At 46.3% G+C, this 24,548-nt stretch overlaps 1 pseudogene; it reads right to left on the bottom strand.

Annotated features, from left to right (window-relative positions):
- LOC120875329 overlaps positions 1-24,548 on the bottom strand; it is an 83,504-nt pseudogene that overhangs the window by 646 nt on the left and 58,310 nt on the right.

The raw sequence follows: 24,548 nt of genomic DNA, 5'->3' as shown, positions 1-24,548 counted from the left end.
GCAGCACGCCAGGCCTCCCTGTCCATCACCAACTCCCGGAGTTCACTCAGACTCACGTCCATCGAGTCGGTGATGCCATCCAGCCATCTCATCCTCTGTCGTCCCCTTCTCCTCCTGCCCCCAATCCCTCCCAGCATCAGAGTCTTTTCCAATGAGTCAAGTCTTCGCGTTAAAACTAAGTAAAAAGCTGGAGCTTGCACCTTCAAGGCGAGGTCCCGCCTTTCTGAACGTACTAGCGTCTCCCCTGCAGTGGTGGCTGTTGTTAAGTCGCTCAGTGTCCGACTCTTTGCGACCCCATGGACTGCAGCATGCCAGGCTTCCCTGTCCTTCGCCATCTCCCGGAGCTTCCTCAAACTCATGTCCATTGAGTCGGTGATACCATCCAACCATCTCATCCTCTGTCACCCCCTTCTCCTCCCACCTTCAATCTTTCGCAGCATCAGGGTCTTTTCCAATGAGTCAGCTCTTCGCATCAGGTGGCCGAAGTGTTGGAGCTTCAGCTACCTGCAGTGGTATCAAGTCCCTGAAACTGCTTAGGTGTCGGTTTTCTCATCTGTACTGTGGGAAGCAGGCTTCTATAGGATGCATTGCCACGACAGTCTCTGATTCTAGGCATTATGGGGAGCACTTATCTGGACCTTCCAAAATTGGCCTCCAGGGGAAAAAACTTCTAGTATTTCCCAGGGGTCCTTCCTAGTCTTGCTGCCATGGAGACAAAGTTTGCTCTTGACTGGGAAAAGTCATTAATACCCCGGAGGATTGAAGGGCAGAGCTGCCAGGGTCTGAGACTCAAGGTGGCCTCCAACTTCTCTATCTGCAGCCCCTCCCAGCTCCATGCCTGGGCCTGGTTCACTGGGGCCAGTGGAGGAGAGCAAGAGTGCCTGTGTGCCCAGCACCCACCCTAGCTGAGCTCTCGGGCTAGGCTCAGGCCTCCTACCCCTGGAGGAGCGGCAGAAGGTGATACACTGTATGGTTGGATAACAGTGGGTCTGGATGGAGCCCAAGGCTTGGACAGTGCTGATGCCAACAAGAACTCTAGCAGCTGCGACCTGTGCCCACAGTCAAGGTTTTCGCACCCGGAGCGCCCTGGTGGGGCAGGCAAACTGAGTCCAGATGAGGCAAAGGAGGCGCAGAGAAAGCAGGATAGCCCCAGATCAGGCTGTGAGTTGGTAACAGAGTTGCAAGTAGGCCCCAAGCCCCTGTTTTACTCCCACTAATGAGGACTCAGATCCCTCATGCTTTCACTCCTGAGAGGGCAAGGGCTCTGTGAGCAGCAAGCATTCCTGGAGGGCTTTCTGGACTGGAGGCCAGGTCCAAGCTAGGTAGGGCAAGAGGGTCAAGATTTGCTGAGGGTGTAAGGCAGGAAGGGCTCCCTGACCTGGGAGGTAAGAAGAGAGGGGAGGTTCCCCAGGGGAGAGAGTAACCCTTGGGAGCTGTAAGAAGCAAGGGTACAGGAGCTCTGGCCAGATATGAGAGACTAGGAAACAATACTCCAGGCCAGTGAGGTTCAAGGGCACTTCTTGAGTAGGAGGGCAGTAGACCAGATGCAGGAGACTGTTGGTATTGGGGGCGAGCTTTCCCATCCTACCTCCACTTTAAGCTCCACCATTTCCCAGCCCTTGAGCATGTTCTCTTCCCTCAGTGGGCCTCAGTTTTCTCATCTGTAAAGTGGGGGTCATCTCCCTGTTCTGCTCATGGCTGAGAAGGTGCTTTGTGGTTGGGCTTGACATACTTGAGGGAGTAAGGGACTCAAATATAAGAGTGACAATGCAAATGGGATCAGTGAGGACCTCTCTGAGGGGCTTCTCCCTCTCCTGGATTCCCTGGCTCCAGAAGAAGAGCCTCCATATACCTGCTTCCCTGAACCCTGCCAGCGTGTCTGGGAGGCCTCTGGGCTTAGCAAATATTTGTGCCTCTGATCTAGTCAGTGGCTGCTGGAACATTCTGTCCTGCTGCCCGTTCATTTAGGCCTCTGCCTCAGGCTGTGAGGATCCTGGAAGAGGACAAAAGTGTAGGGTTTGAGACTTATGGGTCCTTCTCTGACTCCCCTCTTGCCTTTCCTCCTAAGCCCCTCATCTCAGTTTATTCTTGAAGTTCAGAACCCTGTGCTGGACACTGGGGACATGTGGCTCTAAAGAACCTCTCCTAAGAGCTAGGGCCTTGGGCCCAATGTGGGCTCAGTAGCTGTCCTGCTGTGTGGTCTTGGGTGAGTCCATTACCTCTCTGAACTTGTCTCCTCATCCCAGAAATGGTGGTGAAATGGTCTGGGCACTTAGTAAGCTGGTTATTTATTTACTTATTTTTTGCCCCTAGCTTTCCTTCCGTGGCTCTGCACTGTCCCCCTAGAAGTTTGGGCCTGCCCAGCATAGCCGATAAAAATAACAAGAGGAAGAAGTTTCCAGTGTTATTGAGTGCTCTGTGCAATGGTGTACTGGTAAATGTTTAACAACCAGTTCTAAAAAAAAAAAAAAAAACAGTCCTGGTTTGCAGCATTTGCCTGATTTCTGTCTTGTTAATATTATCACCAGGGCCCTTTCAAGTTTCTAACATGACATCACTGGATGTGGAGTGGGCAGCCAGTGAGAGCTGGCTCCAGCACAACCCTGCATACATGATTGGCTATGTAATCCACCAGGCTCAGTGCAAAATGAAATGGCAGGGTCCTTTGCTCAGAAAGCAGGGGAAAAGCTAAAGCATTTTCCTTCTTTCTGCGATTTCTCTCTCAATCCATCCTATGCTCCTTTTATTTAATTAATGTCACACTCCTTTCAGCATGTGGATACTCACAGATGTGCAGACCCCTCACAAATGAGCAGTAGGACAGGCAAGTGTCAAGACTTGGTACACCCATTTGGGATCCACTGATGACCAGGTTACTCCTCCTGTCAGCCACCAGGTAGATGCTCCAGGGAGTCAAGTCAGGCATCTAACCTTTCCACAGGACTACAGTCCCATCCATGTCCCAAACCTCCAAGCCAGGATATGCTCAGCATCTGTATGGGAGTGGGAAAAAGGCTTGCCCTGGCCAGGTCACCCTGCTGAACGCACCACATTGCTGCCTGTCTAGAGAAGGATGGCCAGTGGTAGCAGGGTGGGGAGAAGGCCAGGTGAAGCCAGGTGTACCAGAGGATGAGAACACGTTCCAAAGAGACAGGAAGGTGGCAGGATGCAAGACCATGTGTGAGCAGGAGGCCCCGAGTGCATGGCACTGGCCCCATTACCCCACTGGACTTTCCTTACAAGACACAAATTCAAAGATAAAATTATGAAGAATTTCAAGATGCTGATCAATAACAGTGCATTAAACCAAACTTGGTGCCCTTCTGAGTGCAGGGTCCTGAGCCCTGGCCTCAGACCCATGAAGCCAGCTCTAACTGTGTGTGTCATCCACCTGAGAGAGGGACAGCCTGACAGGCTCAAGTCTGAGACACCTGCGGATCCTGGGCCAAAGAGAGGCCAAGGAGACCCACAAAGCCTCCCTACTCAGAGAGAAATCTCTCCTGTTTCACAGAAAGCATTCACAGGGCATTGCAAATTTGGCAAAAACGTGTTCAACAACAGCAAAAATACAGCCTGTTATGGAACATTTATCATCAAGGATTTGCAAGTCTCATATTTGCATTGTGCCACTATTCCCTTTTTTGTGCTTTATAAAAATTCACCTTTTGGGGACTTCCCTGTGGTCCAGTGGCTAAGACTCTGTGCTCCAATGCAGGGTTGGTTTGTTTGTTTGTTTTAATTTTATTTGTTTGTTTTTAGCTGTGCTGAATCTCCCTTGCTGCGAGGGCTTTTCTCTAGTTGTGGCGAGCAGGGGCTACTCTCTGTGGTGGTGCGTGGGCCCCTCATTGCAGGGGCTTCTCTTGTTGCTGAGCACAGGCTCTAGGCTGCGTGGGCTTCAGTAGCTGTGGCACGTGGACTCACTCGCTGTGGCTCCGGGGATAGAGAGCACAGGCTCAGAAGTGGTGGTGCAGGGGCTGAGTTGTTCTGCAGCACGTGGGATCTTCCCGGATCAGGGTTCGAACCCGTGTCTCCCACATTGGCAGCTGGATTCTTCACCACTGAGCCACCAGGGAAGGCCCAATGCAGGCTTTGATCCCTGGTCACAGAACTAGATCCCACATGCCACACTAAGAGTGTGTATGTTGCCAATCAGATCAAAGCTCCCACATGCTGCAACTAAGACCTATGGCAGCCAAATAAGTAAATAGCTATATATACGCAAGAATTTAAAATGCTTGTTTTGCTTCCAGTCAAGTGAAAGACGGGAATTCCCTGGTGGTCCAATGGTTAGGACTCAGTGTTTTCATTGCGGTGGCCCAGGCTTCAATCTTTGGTTGGGGAGCTAAGATCTCACAAGCCTAGCTGTGAGATAAAAAAAAAGAAACAAATGAAAGATAACACCTTCAAACATCCAATTCATTGCCCATGTGCAAAACATACAATTGGCTGCATTCATTTGTCTATACAGCACCTGCAACTCTAAAAGTTTTCTCTATACTGTTATTTGTCCTGGGGATTGAAGCCAAATATTGACTCAGTTTTAGCAACTTTAGAGCAGCAGCTTCTTAGCTTAAAAAAATATTTCAGCTTGTCAAGAATGGTTGCTTGTTCCCTTAAAGGGAGTGACTGTGGTATCCCAGGCATCTACTTCCTGATGATGAGAATTTCGAAGGGACACTTTTCACACCACACCACAACAGCCTCAGACCAGGGTGGTGCGGGTTTCATTTCTCAGGAGTGGCCAGATGCTCAGGCATGCTGGAGGGTCACCTCACCAGAGAAGAGGGCTGGAAAGTGAGGGCAAAGGACAAGAGGACCCCACAGCTCTGTGCAAGCGATACCCCATCTCTGGGGGTCCAGGCCCAGCCCATGAGCTCTCAGGCCATGCTGCACTGAGGAAGGGGAAGAGGGCTTCACTGTTCCGGGTGAGCCCTCGTCTGGACACACAAGTAGCCAGACAGGGAGCCACACAGAAACCTTAGGCTGAAGTGCATTGCGGTGCATTGGCCATATAGCACCCTATAGCGTATTGAGAAAACCTGGTGATTAAGGAACAAAGACCGTCCCTCTGGCATGTTCTTCGATTGACCTCCTCATAGAAATTCAAACCGTGTTTTGAACCTAACCCAGGCCCCTCTTAACCCTTTGGTGCTCTTGGGCAAGGTCTAGAACACACCTGAGCCTCAGTTTCTCCATCTGCAAAATGGAAAAGTGATGTATATCTTCAAGGTTGTGGTCAGAATTAAACAAGATGCATGTGTAATGTGTGTATGTTTGTTTATATGCCAGACACAAAACTGGTGCTATAGTAACCGATGGCAATAGGGGTGGCTATTATTATTAGCAATCAAATAGTAAAGACAAGGTCTGATTCACTTCTGGGTTCCTGGTGCACCATAGGTGGTACTGGGTGATGTGAATTCAACTATTGGGCCTTGGCTGGGCTCCCTGGGGTGCGGCCACAAGCAGCAGAAGGTAGAGGTGTGAGTGAGCTGTGTTGGGCCCCTGGCAGCCCTTCCCCTCTAAGAAACACTCAGAAATGGAGTAAGGAGGCCTGTGGGGGAAAGGTCACCATCAACCAGCTACATCCCATGGACATGATGGGATGTCCCTCTGTTTTCATGATGGACACGGGATGAAACTGTGTCCATCTTCAGTGAATGTATTATACTAATTCCACTGGCTTCAAAGTAACTTTGTAACCCAAAACTTCTTTATTCCACCTTTCCCAGCCTTATCTTTTCTGTACCCTTGCTACCATGATCTTGCACCTCCCCAGTTAACACCTTAATCCTTGCATTAAGCTCTGTTTTTTCAGAGAACCCATGATAAGATGGACAGCATTTCCAAATCTTCGTATTTATTATAGGATTATGCAACGTCAAAGATTCCCCATATAGAACTATTCCATCTTTTCAGATAAAAGGATTCTTTATTGCTTTAGTTCAGATGGTAAAGAATCTGCCTGCAATGCAGGAGACTCAGGTTCAATCCCTGGGGCAGGAAGATCCCATGGAGGAGGAAATGGTAACCCATTCTAGTGTTCTTGCCTGGGAAAATCCCATGGACAGAGGAGCCTGGTGGTCTACAGTCCATGGGGTCACAAAGAGTCAGACACCACTGAGTGTGTTATATTATAGGAGTTATATTATAGGATTATTCAACATAAAAGAACTCCATGTAGAAATATTCCATCTTTTCAGATAAAGGTCTCTATTAATACGTACTACACACATACACATTCCTTTGGAGCAAAAGAACCATGGTGCCTTAAGCTCCAGGTGGATGCCAGTGGTGATCAACTTGCTGGTAGAGATGCTGTCTCTCTCACCAACAATGGTGAGGGTCTAGAATACCATTCTGCACTGGATCTCCTGTGAAGCTCTTCATAGTAATACACAGAGCCTCCTGCCAGAGATTTGCCTTTTATTTCAAACTTTTTTTTTTGCATATTACCGATAAATAGAGGATGGTGGTAAGAAAGTTCTGGGTCTTTATACTCTGCAGTGGGGAACGCTCTTTTTGTAATTGGTTCCTTTGTGGAGATTTTCCCCACATTAACAACAAATTCTCTACCACCACCTGGGTGCCCAACAACTCAGCTCAATCTTACACTATCTACCTGGGGTGAGTGTCACATCCTACAAGTTGAAGAGCTCAGTCCCATAAGATTGACCCTGTTTCAGATGCCAGTTGCAAATGGGGTGCCTGGGGCATACATACTTCTGCTGGGCTGACTACAAATTCTTCGGTTCCCACAACTCCCCACTCCCAAGATCAATAATTAGCTAGAATGACTCACAGAACTAAGGTTTATTTTACAGGCTCAAACAAACAACCAGAGGGAAGAGACGTATAGAGCAAGACATGGAGGATGAGATAGGCGCTTCCAAGCCCACCTCCAGGTGTGCCACCCTACCAGCAGCTTGGAAGGTCTCTGAACCTCACTGGGTAAGAGTCTGTATAATCCGATTTCCAGGGCCCCTTCCCCTTCCTCGAGGTCCAAATGAGGTGGGTGGAGTGGGAAATTCCCACCCCCTCATCACATATTTGGCCTTTCTGGCGACCAGAAAGCCACTGCATTAACATGAATTCAGGTATAATCAAAGGAGCTTATTACAAATAATAAAAGGCACTGCTATCACTTGGGAAATTCCAAGGGTTTGTCATGAAGTCGTGTCCAACTCTTTGAGGCCCCATGGACTCTAGCCTGCCAGGCTCTGCTGTCCATGGAATTTCCCAGGCAAGAGTACTGGATTACGTTGCCATTTCTTACTCCAGGGGATCTTCCTGACCCAGGGATTGGACCCAGGGATCAAACTCAAGTCTTTTGCATCTCCTGCATTGGCAGGAGGGTTCTTTACCACTAGTGCCACCTGGGAAACCCCTTAGAAGCTCTATGACAAGAATAAATTCATATATCCAAACCTCCAAGTCACAGCACAGCAATAGCACAGTGGAAGCTTTAGGTTCTTTTAATGCAATTACAGCATCCCTGTGAAGTTGCTCAGGTGTGTTAGACTCTTTGCGATCCCATGGACTGTACCCTACCAGGCTCCTCCGTTCATGGAATTTTCCAGGCAAGAGTGCTAGAGAGGGTTGCATGTCCTTCTCCAGGGGATCTTTCTGACCCAGGGATCGAACCCAAGTCTCCTTTACCCTCTGAGCCACCAGGGAAGCCCTAAATTAATATATAGATATATTTAAATTCATATAAACAAATGTATCTATAATTATATTTAAATAATAAGCATATAATTTAGAGATATGTTACATGTGCATTATATGTAAAATATTATTTCACATGTAAAATATATACTGTAGTATAAATACTATATGAAGTACATCATACCGCAGTTTCCGTAAGGGCATTGCCATTCATTTCTTCACTATGATTGGCTACATGCAAATTAACTAAATTTTTAGGTGTGGCTCTTGACAGGATAGCTGGACCGTAAAGAAGGCAGAATGCCAAAGAACTGATGTCTTCAACCTGTGGTGCTGGAGAAGACTCCTGAAAGTCCCTTGGATAGCAAGGAGATCAAACCAGTCAATCTTAAGGGAGATCAAACTTGAATGTTCACTGAGAGGACTGATGCTGCTCCAGTATTCTGGTCATGTGATGCAAACAGACGACTCTTTGGAAAAGTCCCTGATGCTGGGAAAGATCAAGGGCAGAAGGAGAAGAGGGCATCAGAGCATGAGATGCCTGGATAGCATCACCAATGCAATGAACATGAACTTCGGCACACTCCGGGAGATGCTGAGGGACAGGGAGGCCCGGCGGGCTGCAGGTCATGTGGTTGCAAAGATTCAGACACAACTGGGCGACTGAACAACAACAACAACAACATGACAGGATTAGTGCATAAATGCTGCTTCTGCAACCCCATCACATTTGGCTGTAGGTCTGATAGATATGCAAATTAGGCAACCTTTATATGTTGATGCTGATAAGATGTGGTCACCATCTCTCTGGGACTTGGGAGTCATAATTCTTGCAGTCATGTATACTGCAGTGTAGATGCAGTATAAAAAAGTATACATATAGAAAAAGTTATTGGGAGGATTAAATTAGGTAACACATCTTCAGTCAGTTCAGTCGCTCAGTCATGTCCAACTCTTTGCAGTCCCATGGACTGCAGCATGCCAGGCTTCCTTGTCCATCATCAACTCCCAGAGCTTGCTCAAATTCATGTCCATTGAGTTAGTGACGCCATCCAACCGTCTCTTTCTCTGTCTTCCCCTTTTCCTCCTGCCTTCAGTCTTTCCCAGCACCAGGTTCTTTTCCAATGAGTTCTTTTCCAGGTTCTTTTCCTTTCTTCACAGCAGCTGGCCAAAGTATTGGAGCCTCAGCTTCAGCATTAGTCCTTCCAATGAATAGTCAGGACTGATTTCCTTTAGGGTTGACTGGTTTGATCTCCTTGCAGTCCAAGGGACTCTCAGGAGTTTTCTCCAGCACCACAGTTCAAAAGCATCAGTTCTTTGGTGCTCAGTCTTCTTTATGGTCCAGCTCTCACATCCATACATAACTACTGGAAAAACCATAGCTTTGACTATAGGGACCTTTGTCGACAAAGAAATGTCTCTGCTTTTGAACATGCAGTCTAGGTTTGTCATAGTTTTCTTCCAAGGAGCAAGTGTCTTTTAATTTCATGGCTGCAGTCACCATCTGCAGTGATTTTGGAGCCCAAGAAATAAGTCTGTCACTGTTTCCATTGTTTCCCCATCTGTTTGCCATGAAGTGATGGGACCAGATGCCACAATCTTAGTTTTTTGAATGTTGAGTTTTAAGCCAATTTTTTCACTCTACTCTTTCACTTTCATCAAGAGGCTCTTTAGTTCCTCTTCACTTTCTGGCATAAGGGTGGAGTCATCTGCATATCTGAGATTATTGATATTTCTCCTGGCAATCTTGATTCCAGCTTGTGCTTCATCTGGTTCAGCATTTCATATGATGTACTCTGCATAGAAGTTAAATAAGGAAAGTGACAATATACAGCCTTGATGTACTCCTTTCCCAATTTGGAACCAGTCCGTTGTTCCATGTCTTGTTTTAATTGTGGCTTCTTGATCTGCGTACAGAATTTTCAGGAGGCAGGTACGGTGGTCTGGTATTCCCATCTCTTTAAGAATTTTCCACAGTTTGTTGTGATCCACATAGTCAAAGGCTTTAGCGTAGTCAATGAAGCAGAAGTAGATTTTTTTTTGAATTCTCTTGATTTTTCTATCATCCAGTGGATGTTGGTAATTTGATCTCTGGTTCCTCTGCCTTTTCTAAATCCAGCTTGTACATCTGGAAGTTCTCAGTTCACTTACTTTTGAAGGCTGTCTTGAAAGATTTTGATCATTGCCTTGCTAGCATATGAAATGAATGCAACTGTATAGTAGTTTGAACATTCTTTGCAGTATATGACACAGCATTATTAACTATAATCATCATACTATACATTAGATCCCCAGTATTTACTCACCTTATGCATGGAAGTTTGTACTCTGACTATCATCTGCTCATTCCACCACCACCCCACCCTGCTGCCCCAGCCCCTAGCAACCACCACTCTACTCTGTTTCTAGGAGTTCAACTTTAGATTCCACACTTAAGTGACATCATATTGTATTTTTCTTTTGTTATCTTATTTAGCATAATGTCCTCAGGGTCTATCCTTGCTGTCACAAATGGCAGGATTTTCTTCTGTCTCATAGATAAATAATATTCCATGGTGTGTTTACATATACCACATCTTTATCCATTCATCCGTTGACAGACACTTAGGTTATTATCATGTCTGGGCTTTTGTATATAACACTGCAGGAAACCTAGGGCTATAGCTGTCTGTTCAAGTTCTCACTTTCATTTCCTTTGCCAAGATGTGGAATTGCTGGATCATATGGTAGTTCTGTTTTTAACCTGGTGAGGATCCTATAGACTGTTTTCCATTATGAGAGCACCAATGTACATTCCCAAGTACAGTGTAGAGAATTCCCTTTTCTCCATATCCTCACCAACACTTGATATTTCTTTTATTTAAAAATTATTTATTTTTAATAAAATGATAATGGTTTTACAATATTGCATCTATTTCTGACATTCAACAACATGCATCAGTCATTTGTACCCATGACTGCCATTCTAACAGGTGTGAAGTGGTATCTCACTGTGATTTGTATTTGCATTTCCCTGAAGATCAATGATGTCCAAGCACCTTCTTGTGTAGCTTTTGGCCATCTGTAATGTCTCCTTTGGGAAAATGTCTACTCAGTTCTTCTGTCCATTTTTAAATTAGATCTTTTTTTTTTCTTTTTGCTATTGAGTTGTATGAGTTCTTTGGATATTAACCCGTTATCAGATATTATATACCATCTTAACAGCGGAAGAGGAGAAAGAGCACTTAGGGGAAAACAAACAGCTTTTAGGAAAGATAAATGGGCTCTTAGGAGAATGGATGGGAGAAGTGAGAGTATTGTGATAAGATCTGTTTAGGTGAATTCTGGTCCCTGTCTCAGGTGACTGGAGTCCATCTTCTCTGCTTGTGAAACTCCCAGGAGGGAATTTATGACATTGGAATTCTTTTGGGAGGCTCTGCTTTTAGGCAGATAAGGGAAAGTTCAGAGAAAAGCCTCTTCCTGCATCTGTTGTTTCTCAAATATTTTCAGCTCAAAATAATTCTTAGGACACGGTGGTAGATTTGGTACCCCTTCGCTCACTACAGAGATGGGAGATGTAAGCCCAGGCTGGAGGGCACCTGTCAGTTTTCTAGACAACTTCCAGATTGTTCTTCCAGGCTGAGGTTGGGGCCTCTACTTCCTATCAGAGCTTGCTCAGGACTAAGCTGCAGCCCACACCTCTCCCACCTGGAGCAATGGAGTGGCTGCAGGCTACACTAGGGAACTTCATCCACTGGTGAATAACCCTGAGGTGGGGGGAGGAGGACCTGCTGCTGGGCTGCAAAAGTCCCGAGGCCATTCCTCTACCAGCGAGGCTGACCCCTTTCCCTGCCTTCCCTATGAGGTCAAGGTCCCCAGGATAGAAAACTGGCTGGATCCCCCTCCACAGAGCTGCACAAACCAGTGATGTACTAAGCACATTTGACTCATGGTGGACCATTCTTTAACACTTCCCTCCTCTCTGTGATTACACGGAAAGGATCATGAAATGAAATGAATGCATTCGTAATGAAGTAACATTTGCATTTATCAAACAAAAATATTACACCTTCGTGTGCGAGCGTGCTAAGTCACTTCAGTTGTGTCCAACTCTTTGCAACGCCATGACCTGTAACCAGCCAGGCTCCTCTGTCCATGGGACTCTCCAAGCAAGAATACTGGAGTGGGTTGCCATTTCCTCTTCTAGGGGATCTTCCTGACCCAGGGATCGAACCCACCTATCTTGCATCTCCTGCATTATGCTATTTACTACTAGTACCATCTGGGAAGCCAGTTACACCTCCTACTTGGCTCTAGTTTCACAAATAAAACCTCCAAGCTGTTACACAGAGTGGCAGAATCGGGAGTCATCAAGTTCCCCTGCTTTGTCTTTACAGTCACTGTGCTGTTCTTGCTGATTCAGAGTAGTAGTAGGGTTAGTTCCTCAGTCGTGTCTGACTCTGTGACCCCATGGACTGCAGGCTGCCAGGCTCCTCTGTCCTTGGGATTCTCCAGGCAAGAAAACTGGAGTGGGTTGCCATTCCCTTCTCCAGGGGACCTTCCCACCCCAAGCACTGAACCTGGTCTCCTGCGTTGCAGGCAGATTCTATACGGTCTGAGCTACTAGGGAAGCCCTGCTGATTCAGAAGCCACTGTTTAAATACAGGATTACGTGCCATCAGGACTAGCTATGAGGCGAGCCAGTTAGGAATGACAAAGGAAACCATGCTGGAAGCTTGGCGGGTATGTGTAACAGGGAATTCTCTGAGTGAAAGTGAGAGTCGCTCGGTCGTGTCCTACTCTCTATGACCCCGTGGACTATACAGTCCATGGAATTCTCCAGGCCAGAATACTGGAGTGGGTAGCCTTTCCCTTCTCCAGGGGGTCTTTCCAACCCAGGGATCGAACCCAGGTCTCCCGCATTGCAGGTGGATTCTTTTACCAACTGAGCTGCAGTTCGGTTCAGTTCAGTCACTCAGTTGGGTCCGACTGTTTGCAACCCCATGGACTGCAGCACGCCAGGCCTTCCTGTCCATCACCAGCTCCTGGAGTTTACTCAAACTCATGTCCATTGAGTCAGTGATGCCATCCAACCATCTCATCCTCTATCGTCCCCTTTTCTCCTGCCTTCAATCGTTCCCACCATCAGGGTCTTTTCAAATGAGTCAGCTCTTCGCATCGGGTGGCCAAAGTATTGGAGTTTCAGCTTCAGCATCAGTCCTTCCAGTGAACATTCAGGACTGATTTCCTTTAGGAGGGACTGGTTGGATCTCCTTGCAGTCCAAGGGGCTCTCAAGAGTCTTCCTCAACATTATAGTTCAAAAGCATCAGTTCTTCGGCACTCAGCTTTCTTTATAGCCCAGCTCTCACATCCATACATGACTACTGGAAAAACCATAGCCTTGACTAGAAGGACCTTTGTTGGCAAAGTAATGTCTCTGCTTTTTAATATGCTGTCTAGGTTGGTCATAACTTTTCTTCCAAGGAGTAAGTGTCTTTTAATTTCATGGCTGCAGTCACCATCTGCAGTGATTTTGGAGCCCAAAAAAATAGGCAGCCACTGTTTCCACTGTTTCTCCATCTACTTGCTATGAAGCGATGGGACCGGATGTTATGATCTTTGTTTTCTGAATGTTGAGCTTTAAGCCAAGGGGAAGCCCAAGAATTTTGTTCAGTAGAACAAAACATTTATTAATGAATATGCAGTAAAATGTACTAATTTGAAGCTTATTTTACTTATTACAAAAAATTCAACAGTAACTGAAACAATTATTTAAAACTTCAACCAATAAAAGACTTTCAGAGTAAAGTATTTTATCACTGACAGAGTTTAGAACTGCCAGCACATGGCAAGAATAAAAGGCAGATAGACTTTATTCTGTTACTGTTTTAAAATTGTCTACACACACCCCTCGCATTGCCTACACTTGGAGTATATGGCTCCCACCATCCTGACCTTTGTACATCACTGGCACAAGCTGTCCCACCCTCATGACCACCCTCAGGCCCATCAGCTGTCACCCCTGAGCCAGAGGCTGACTGGTCACATTGCTGGGATGGTAGGCCCTGAGGCCAAGACTGCTTTTAACTTTCTCTGGCCTCCAAGACCACCCCCTTCCCTAGACTTCAACTCACTTGAAACAAGCACTTAGCGATAATTCAAGTGGGGAAACTTGAGGCTGCAAGCGGGAAGGAACTTCTCCTGGGGGTGAAGCTGAGGGCAGGACCCTGACCCAGCTCCCAGCTCCTTTGGTGATGGCTCAGCCCCAGCTTGGCTTCCCTGTGACAGTCAGGCAGGAGGAAGGGGAAGAGAGGCCCTGGGACTGGCTGGGGCACCGCAGGGTTGATTTTCATCTCATCTGAATGGGCCCCTGCATGTCACACCCAGAGCAGGTCCACTTCTAGGCTCCCAGGGCTCAGGAAGATCCCTTCCGGCACACATCATTTCCGCTGTGCAGTATCACTGAACCCCATTCCCTATCAGTGCCCATCCATGACACAGCCTCACCCTTCCTGAGCCTGGCTGTGAAGCAGTAAAAGGTGCTAATTTGGGAGCAGCACGGGAGGAGCAAGGTCTCTTGGTCTATCCCTAGACACTCCACCTGAGCAACAGGTCTGGGTCTTGAGAAGGGAAGCCATCACTCACCTGAATCCAAGAAGCACTGAACACAGGTGGCCTTTGGATGTCAGTCCTGCTTCCATCTGGCTGTGAGAGTGAGTTGTCAGGTGACAGGAGCTGGACAAAAGCAGAGCTGGGAGAGGAAGCTAAAGACCAACTGCTGATGCCCAGAGGAGAAGCCTGTCCTGAGAGTGGGATATCCAGGCAACGTCCATCCCTCTAGCCCCCAGCTTTTGTTCAGACAGGTCAGCTGGATTTGGGGAAGAGATACCCTTCCTGGCCATGCTCCCAGAGAAGAGTCTGGTCCCAGCACCCAAGATCCTTCTTGGAGGCCTTCAGAAAACCATCACAACTCTGCTAATGGGCCACGCTCTACTTGCACTTCTCCAGTGACAGAAAGCTCATTGCTCCCCCAAAGCTTGATCACAGCCCCTAGAGAAACCTCACAGGGCCTGCTGGGCCTTTCAGACACCTGTAAATCAGGAAAGGGAGGGAATGTAGACAAAAGAGAGGAGCAGACAAGAAGCGGTAGTGCAGTCTTGGGGCAGGTCCTGGTTCTGCCTCAGGGACACACAGAACAATGTCTTTCAGCTCTTTTCCAGAACTAAGTTCAGTTCAGTTCAGTCGCTCAGTCGTGTCCGACTCTTTGCGACCCCATGAATCACAGCACGCCAGGCCTCCCTGTCCATCACCAACTCCCAGAGTTCACTCAGACTCACGTCCATCGAGTCAGTGATGCCATCCAGCCATCTCATCCTCTGTCGTCCCCTTCTCCTCCTGCCCCCAACCTCTCCCAGCATCAGAGTCTTTACCAATGAGTCAACTCTTCGCATGAGGTGGCCAAAGTACTGGAGTTTCAGCTTTAGCATCATTCCTTCCAAAGAAATCCCAGGGCTGATCTCTGTCAGAATGGACTGGTAGGATCTCCTTGGAGTCCAAGGGACTCTCAAGCGTCTTCTCCAACACCACAGTTCAAAAGCATCAATTCTTTGGCACTCGGCTTTCTTCACAGTCCAACTCTCACATCCATACATGACCACAAGAAAAACCATAGCCTTGACTAGACGGACCTTAGTCGGCAAAGTAATGTCTCTGCTTTTTAATATGCTATCTAGGTTGGTCATAACTTTCCTTCCAAGGAGTAAGCATCTTTTAATTTCATGGCTGCAATCACCATCTGCAGTGATTTTGGAGCCCCCCAAAATAAAGTCTGACACTGTTTAAACTGTTTCCCCATCTATTTCCCATGAAGTGATGGGACCGGATGCCATGATCTTCGTTTTCTGAATGTTGAGCTTTAAGCCAACTTTTTCACTCTCCTCTTTCACTTTCATCAAGAGGCTTTTTAGTTCCTCTTCACTTTCTGCCATAAGGGTGGTGTCATCTGCATATCTGAGGTTATTGATATTTCTCCCGGCAATCTTGATTCCAGCTTGTGTTTCTTCCAGTCCAGCGTTTCTCATGATGTACCCTGCATAGAAGTTAAATAAGCAGGGTGACAATATACAGCCTGGACATAATCCTTTTCCTATTTGAAACCAGCCTGTTGTTCCATGTCCAGTTCTAACTGTTGCTTCCTGATCTGCATACAGATTTCTCAAGAGGCAGGTCAGGTGGTCTGGTATTCCCATCTCTTGAAGAATTTTCCACAGTTTATTGTGATCCACACAGTCAAAGGCTTTGGCATAGTCAATGAAGCAGAAATAGATGTTTTTCTGGAACTCTCTTGCTTTTTCCATGATCCAGCGGATGTTGGTAATTTGATATGTGGTTCCTCTGCCTTTTCTAAAACCAGCTTGAACATCAGGAAGTTCACGGTTCATGTATTGCTGAAGCCTGGCTTGGAAAATTTTGAGCATTACTTTACTAGCATGTGAGATGAGTGCAATTGTGCAGTAGTTTGAGCATTCTTTGGTATTGCCTTTCTTTGGGATTGGAATGAAAACTGACCTTTTCCAGTCCTGTGGCCACTGCTGAGTTTTCCAAATTTGCTGGCATATTGAGTGCAGCACTTTCACAGCATCATCTTTCAGGATTTGAAACAGCTCAACTGGAATTCCATCACCTCCACTAGCTTTGTTCATAGTGATGCTTTCTAAGGCCCACTTGACTTCACTTTCTAGAATGTCTGGCTCTAGATGAGTGATCACACCATCATGATTATCTTGGTCATGAAGATCTTTTTTGTACAGTTCTTCTGTGTATTCTTGCCACTTCTTCTTAATATCTTCTGCTTCTGTTAGGTCCATCCCATTTCTGTCCTTTATCGAGCCCATCTTTGCATGAAATGTTCCCTTGGTATCTCTAATTTTCTTGAAGAGATCTCTAGTCTTTCCCATTCTGTTCTTTTCTTCTATTTCTTTGCATTGATCACTGAAGAAGACTTTCTTATCTCTTTTTGCTATTCTTTGGAACTCTGCATTCAGATGCTTAAATCTTTCCTTTTCTCCTTTGTTTTTCACCTCTCTTCTTTTTGCAGCTATTTGTAAGGCCTCCCCAGACAGCCATTTTGCTTTTTTGCATTTCTTTTCCATGGGGATGGTCTTGATCCCTGTCTCCTGTACAATGTCACGAACCTCATTCCATAGTTCATCAGGTACTCTATCTATCAGATCTAGGCCCTTAAATCTATTTCTCACTTTCACTGTATAATCATAAGGGATTTGATTTAGGTCATACCTGAATGGTCTAGTGGTTTTCCCTACTTTCTTCAATTTGAGTCTGAATTTGGTAATAAGGAGTTCATGATCTGAGCCACAGTCAGCTCCTGGTCTTGTTTTTGTTGACTGTATACAGCTTCTCCTGGAGAAGGCAATGGCACCCCACTCCAGTACTCTTGCCTGGAAAATCCCATGGATGGAGGAGCCTGGTGGGCTATACAGTCCATAGGGTCACTAAGAGTCAGACATGACTGAGCGACTTCACTTTCACTTTTCACTTTCATGCATTGGAGAAGGAAATGGCAACCCACTCCAGTGTTCTTGCCTGGAGAGTCCCAGGGATGGCGGAGCCTGGTGGGCTGCCACCTATGGGGTCCGACAGAGTCGAACACAACTGAAGCGACCTAGCAGCAGCAGCAGCATAGAGCTTCTCCAACTTTGGCTGCAAAGAATATAATCAATCTGATTTCGGTGTTGACCATCTGGTGATGTCCATGTGTAGAATCTTCTCTTGTGTTGTTGGAAGAGGGTGTTTGCTATGACCAGTGCATTTTCTTGGCAAAACTCTATTAGTCTTTGCCCTCCTTCATTCCGTATTCCAAGGCCAAATTTGCCTGTTACTCCAGGTGTTTCTTGACTTCCTACTTTTGCATTCCAGTCCCCTATAATGAAAAGAACATCTTTTAGGGGTGTTAGTTCTAAAAGGTCTTGTACGTCTTCATAGAACCATTCAACTTCAGCTTCTTCAGTGTTACTGGTTGGGGCATAGACTTGGATTACTGTGATATTGAATGGTTTGTCTTGGAGACGAACAGAGATCATTCTGTCTTTTTGAGACTGCATCCAAGTACTGCATTTCGGACTCTTGTTGACCATGATGGCTACTCCATTTCTTCTGAGGGATTCCTGCCCGCAGTAGTAGATATAATGGTCATCTGAGTTAAATTCACCGATTCCAGTCCATTTTAGTTCGCTGATTCCTAGAATGTTGACATTCACTCTTGCCATCTCTTGTTTGACTACTTCCAATTTGCCTTGATTCATGGACCTAACATTCCAAGTTCCAATGCAATATTGCTCTTTACAGCATCGGACCTTTCCAGAACTAAGAGTGAAGTCACTCAGTCGTGTCCGACTCTTTGCGATCCCATGGACTGTAGCCCACCAAGCTTCTCCGTCCATGGGATTCTCCAGGCAAGAATAGTGGAGTGGGTTGCCATTTCCAGAACTAGAGCCCCCAACAAATGGAAGATGTTAGCCCTCCTTCATTCCAGAGAAGCTCATCAGGAGACCACCTGAGGCTTTACACATACCCTAATCCTTATCAGCAACCCCACCCTTGAACCATTACTATACAACTCCTTACTATAACAATCTTCCAGTGTTGGGACACACAGTTTTTGAGGGCATGGTGTGCATTGCTGTGCCCTTCGCCTGGCAAAGCAATAAAGCTGTTCTTTTCTACTTCACTCAAGACTCTGTCTCTGAGATTTGATTCGGCACTGGTACACAGAGGTCACATTTTTGGCATCATTAGCTCTGCTGAGAAAAGGTTCTTCTTTTTGAGCTGAAACTTCTCTCCCTGGAACTCACCCCATTGGCTAACATGGCCCCAAACAAAACAGAAAACTTTTCCCTTTTTCCCTTCTACTTTCTTGGCTGTGTTAATCATTAAATTGACATAGAGTAGATTAATAGGAGAAGAACAAAATTTCATACATATGGGAGACCCAGAAAAATATGAGAAATGGAATTTTCCTATTGTATCAGTAAACAAAGGTGTCACAGTCATGCAATTGCAGCCACCATGAATGGCAAGCTGGTAAGGCTCAAGGGAACTCAGGAAGGAAAGAATATCTGCCATCTAGCAGCCAGCAAACTGCAGCTACTCCCTATGGTGAGCCCCAAGGAAACTCAGGATGTGGAAACACAGGACAGTGCCCCAGATAGCTGAGGTACAGATCAAAGAAATCATTTCAGTGAGCCTGGACTCTTGCATTTCCCCATACATAGAAATGCACTAAATTCTGTAACTTGGAGTCTGGTTTTCTTTAATTTACAAAAAACTTTTGATGTTCTGACTACCTGTCCCTTGTTACAAAACTTCTATATAACCTGGCTCCTCTCCACCGGTTACTTGAGATGCTGGCTGTCAGGCTTAAGCCCTAAGATTTTCTATTGAATAAAGCATAACTCTCCATTTTTAGGGCTTTGCTGGTGACTCAGTGGTAAAGAATTCACCAACCAATGCAGGAGACACAGGTTCAGTCCCTGGTTCAGGAAGATTCCCTGGAGAAGGAAATGGCAACTAACTCCAGTATTCTAGCCTGGGTAATCCCATTGACAGAGGAGCCTGGCGGTCCACAGTCCATAGGGTCACAAGAGAATCAGACACAATTTAGTGACTAAACAAGAATAACTCAAATTGTAGATTGTGTGTATTTTTTCAGTCAACAAATATGAGGCTCCCAAGGGCAGTCAGGAATAACTGAGGTTTATATACATACCATCCCAAGCTAAGGAGAAGAGGGTAGTGGTCAGGGGCTTCAAAGGGAAGAGAGAAAATTCACAGGAAGATGGGAACAGCAGATGTTTGGTAAAGAAATGCTTGTCATGCCCTGCAAATAAATCTTCTTGATATGAAAGTTATTTCTTCTTGGTTCAGGCCCCTCTCTAAATTCCCTTAGGCACTGTGAGGGGAGATGAAAAGCTCTTCCTGAGCCCACCGAGGGGGCCCCCACTGTGTTCAGTTCAAAGTAATCCACACGTGTCAGTGGCAGCTTCTGGCGTGGCATATCCTGCCCTGGTCACTGTCAAAAGTGTGGGGGGGGGGCAGGGGGGTATGGTGGCTGCCACCAGTTCTAATTTATGATCAGTTCCCTCCAGCCTCCCCAGGCCACTACCTTCTCAGCCAGTCTCTAAAGTCTGTTCTGTTTTTTTTTATCACCTCATACCCTCTGAGGGGGCATAAGTCACTAGAGAGCCTCAAGACAAGGCTAGAGGCTTGCCTATCTCATACGTATCATGTCGGAAGCTTCCTGGGCTCCCCAGGCCTGGGGGAGGTGGGAGGAGACATATGGGAGGCAGGGTGTTTGGGATCACTTCACACTCTGGGAGATGAGGCTCAGAACCACGAGTCAACTCTTGTCTTTGTTTTCACCTTTGGAAAACAACATCCTGACAGCTAGTTGCCACTGGTGATGTTTGTCCAGTGAGCTCAGGACTCCCAGACACGCAGGGAATGCAGAAGACCCAGCCTGGAATAATCTGGGGACACCTCCATACACACATGTACACACCTCCCAGAGCTGGCTCAGCACGACCCAACACAGGAGGATGCTCACCCTGCACTTGCTTTACCCCTCATCCTGCCCACGTGGGCCTGTGGACCACCTCCACCCAACCATCAGTGAGCAGGGGCACACTCTCCTCTAGCTAGACTTAAAAAAAAAAACACATTTCTTTGGGTTTTTTTTTTTTTTTTTTTTGGCCATGCTGTGTGACTTGAGAGATCTTAGTTTCCCAAGCAGGGATCAAACACGGGCCACAACATTGAAAGTGTGAAAGCACCAAATCCTAACCACTAGACCACCAGGGAATTCCCAAGAAAGCATACCCTGAAGCCACAAACAGTGACCTAGGCACAGAGGGGTTTCAGGTTCTGGATAAGTTTTGAAAGCAGGAGGGATTTCCAAAGGGTCAGGCAAGATAAAGTTCTCTGCAGAGTGAGGAACAGGCAGGGCTGAGAGAGGGGGAAAGTTTGGCCGGGGCCTGAGCGATTCTGAGGCCTAGGCATGGAGATGGAGGTACACGCCTACCATCACCACCGCCTGCAACAGGTGGATCTTCACTGCCTCACCTCCTGGTCTCACAACAGTCCCCTTTCTACAGCTAACCTATGAGGGACATGGACTTTAAACCTCCTGCTTCAGCCTAGCCTTCCCTAGAGTCTTTTAGACCTCTCTGGGAAGGGCCAGGTGGTCCCCAGGATAGGTTGTGGCAAAGGTCAAGTTCAGTTCAGTTTCACATCAGCATTGTCCCCACTCACCAGCCTGCTTGGTTCCCTCTGACGGCAGGTCACTCTAAGTTTCCTTCAATGTGGTTTTCACTTCCTGGGGTGGTGTTGGGGGGCGGATCCCCTCTGATTCTTGATCCTGATATTAATCTCACAGTGCCACCAACCTCAGACCCCTTCTTCCCTCTTCTAGCTGCCCCTCCAAGAGGGGCTGGAGGCAGACTCAGGATGAACAACTTTTAGGGCACATTTGATAAGATTTGATTTCAGATCCCGGGGGCCTGAACACCCCCAGCAGGGGCTCCAGTAAGGCAAGTGAGGCATCTCATGGGCAAAAGTTCAGGAGGCTCTCACCCTCAGGATCTTGCAAGGACAGGGTCAGCACCTAAGAGTGAGTGTCTCTTCAAAATATTCTCTGACATAAATTGTACCAATGTTTTCTTAGGTCAGTCTCCCAGGCACTAGAAATAAAAACAAAAATAAACAAATGAGACCTAATCAAGCTTACAAGCTTTTGTAGAGTGAAGAAGACCATTTAAAAAATGAAAAGACAAACTACAAATGGGAAAAAATAATTGCAGATGATGCAACCAACAAGGGCTTAATCTCCAAAATATACAAACAGCTTATACAACTCAACAACAAAAAGACAAACAATCCAATCAAAAAATGGGCGGAAAAACTTAATAGTTATTTCTCAAAAGAAGACATACAGATGGTTAGTGGGCATATAAAAGATACTCACCATCACTAATTATTAGAGAAATATAAATCAAAACTACACTGAGGTAGCCCCTCACACTGGTCAGAATGGCCATCATTAAAAAGTCTACAAATAAAAAATGCTGGAAAAGGTGTGGAGAAAAGGGAACCCTCTTACATGGCTGGTGGGAATGTAAGTTGATGCAGCCACTATGGAACACAGCATGGAGGTTCCTCAGAAAACTAAAAATAGAATTACCATATGTCAACTGAAAAAATACACGCAACCTAAAAGTTGAGGGCTATGTTTTATTTGGCAGAAAATTTTAGGACTCAAGCCCAGGAGGCAGCATCTCAAGTAACCCTGAGAGAACTGCTCTAAGGAGGTGGGGAGGGGGATGAACCAGGTCATACAGAAATTTTGCAACAAAGGGCAAGTAGTCTGAATGTTAAAAGTTGTTTGTAAATTAAGAAAACCAGATATCCCAGGTTAAAGAATTTAGTGCTTTTGTATGTATGGGAAGATGCGAGAGTCTGGCCTCACTGAAATAATTCCTTTGATATGCACCTCAGCTCTCTGGGGCCAGTATCCTGTGTTTTTCACATTCTGAGCTTCCTTAGGGCTCACTGTAGGGAGTGGCTCCGTTTTGATGACTGCTGGATGGCAGGTATTTTATCCTTCCTGAGTTCCCTCAGGGCTCACCAGCTCACTGTCAGTGGGGGCTGCAATTGCGGATTACTGTGATATTCTTTGTTTACTTATATGGCAGGAGATATTCCATTTTCTCATGTATGATATAGCAGTCTCACTCCTGGGAATATACCAGACAAAACTATAATGCAGAAACTATAATTCAAAAAGATACAGGCACTCCTTTGTGCACAGCAGCTCCAATGACAATAGCCAGGATTCGGAACCAACCTAAATCGCCATCGACAGATAAACAGTAGATCTATACAATGGAATATTACTCAGTCATAAAAAGAACAGAATAATGCCATTTGCAGCGCGGATGGACTGAGAGATTCTCATACTAAGTGAGTCAAAAAGAGAAAGACAAATATCATGTGCTATCACTTACATGTGGAATCTAAAATATGACATGAATGAACCTGTCTACAAAACAGACTCACAGACACAGAGGAGACTTGTGGTTGCCAAGGTGGAAGTGGGTGGGAGAGGGATGGACTGGGAGTTTGGGCTTAGCAGATGCAAACTATTATATTTAGAATAGGAAATCACAAGGTCATACTGTATAACACAGGGAACTATATTCAATCTCCTGGAATAAACTATAGTGGAAAAGAATACATTAAATATGTGTGTATAACTGGTTCACTTTGCACAGCAGAAATTAGCACAACATTGTAAACCAACTTTACCTCAATTGAAAAAAAAAAAGAGGCGGGTGAGGCGGGGGTGGGGGGGGTGGGGGGTGGATTCCCTGAGGGTCCAGTGGTTAGGACTTCATGCTTTTATGTCGAAGGCCAGGCTTTGATCCCTGGTAGGGGAACTAAGATCCCCAAAGTCACGTGATGCAGCCAAAAAAAGAATGAAAGAATGAGTGCCTCTTTAATATTTCTGCTGTGGGCACTTTTGAGCTTTGCTTTAGTCCCAGCCTAATTCTGGGGAGAAGAATTGAGGAACCTAGCCATCCTGCAGGCAGGCGTGGAGGAGCAGAGCTCCTGGCAGCCAAAACCCAGGAGTTCCAGGCTGGCTCCAAAAGGAGAAAGGAGCCACCAGGCAAACACAGGCAAAATGTTATGCAAATCAGCCTTTTGGAGGTTTGCATGGGGTTGAGGGTAGGAGGTCGAGGGAAGAAGAAACAGTAGCCAGACTGTAGGAAGGGCACATGGGTGGCTGCTGCACCCATTGCACAAGGAGAATTCCCAAACCACTGCAAACTCCCAACAGACCAGGACTTGATAAAGCACAACTTACTGAGATAGTTGCTTGCCAAATTAGGTCTATTTCAGTAAATGGAAAAGGTACCTTAATATATGTCATCTACCCAGTGAAGGCAGGTGTGGCAACAGGTGTTTGTGCGGAGGAGCAGAGTGGGGCAAAGCAGGCAGAACACACAGACTCTTCACAGAGACTGACTCTGCTTACTGTACTGTCACTCCAAGTGTCCCAACCAGGCCCTCTTGAGGCCAACCCAGGCCCCTATTCCAAGAAGTTCTCCAGTGAAAGAATCTCCTGCCTTGGGTTCACACTGTGACTAGGCAGGACCCTGCAGGGCCTTCCCAGGACAGACCTCACTCCTAAACCCTCTGCTGAAGCTCCTCTCTGAAGTATCCAGATAATAGTATCTCATGTGTATTTCCTTAGTTTTTCAGATGCTAAAACCCACCACCAAATGGAAGAAATTAACTACTTAATGATCCTGAGCACAGAGCCCCCAGGCCTACTGGCACCTAAGGACTGATAACGTTAATCACTGTTACCTCAACATCAGCCAGAGAATTGTGCAGTAGCTGAGTGCATACCCTGGTAGGCCTCTCCCTCACCTGGCCATTAAAAATGCATCGCTGAAACCCTTTGGGGAGTTCTGGGGGTTTTTTGAGCACAAACCACCATTTTTCCTTGCATGGCTTTGCAATAAACCTTTCTCTGCTTCAAACTTCGACATTTTGGTTCAGCTTATTTGACCTTACTGTGTCAAGCACACAAACTTGTGCTCAGTAACAACCCCATCACTGGCTTAGCCTGTGGGATAGTGGGGGACAGCACTGGGAGAAGATAAAGATGAGGAGCTGTGCTCGCCTCTTTGTTTCCCTGACCTAAAGTGCTGGCCAGTAATGTCAGCACAAGTGGGAGAGGCATTCTGGCCCCCTGAACCTCACTCCCCATGGGAACCCCTCCCAGACTTACCCTCCCCTCACTCCTCAGGACTTACTGCAT

The sequence above is a fragment of the Oryx dammah genome, unplaced genomic scaffold, assembly GCF_014754425.2.
Source record: "Oryx dammah isolate SB20612 unplaced genomic scaffold, SCBI_Odam_1.1 HiC_scaffold_16, whole genome shotgun sequence".
Taxonomy (NCBI): Eukaryota; Metazoa; Chordata; class Mammalia; order Artiodactyla; family Bovidae; genus Oryx; species Oryx dammah.
This window is presented reverse-complemented; position numbering and strand designations above follow the sequence as displayed.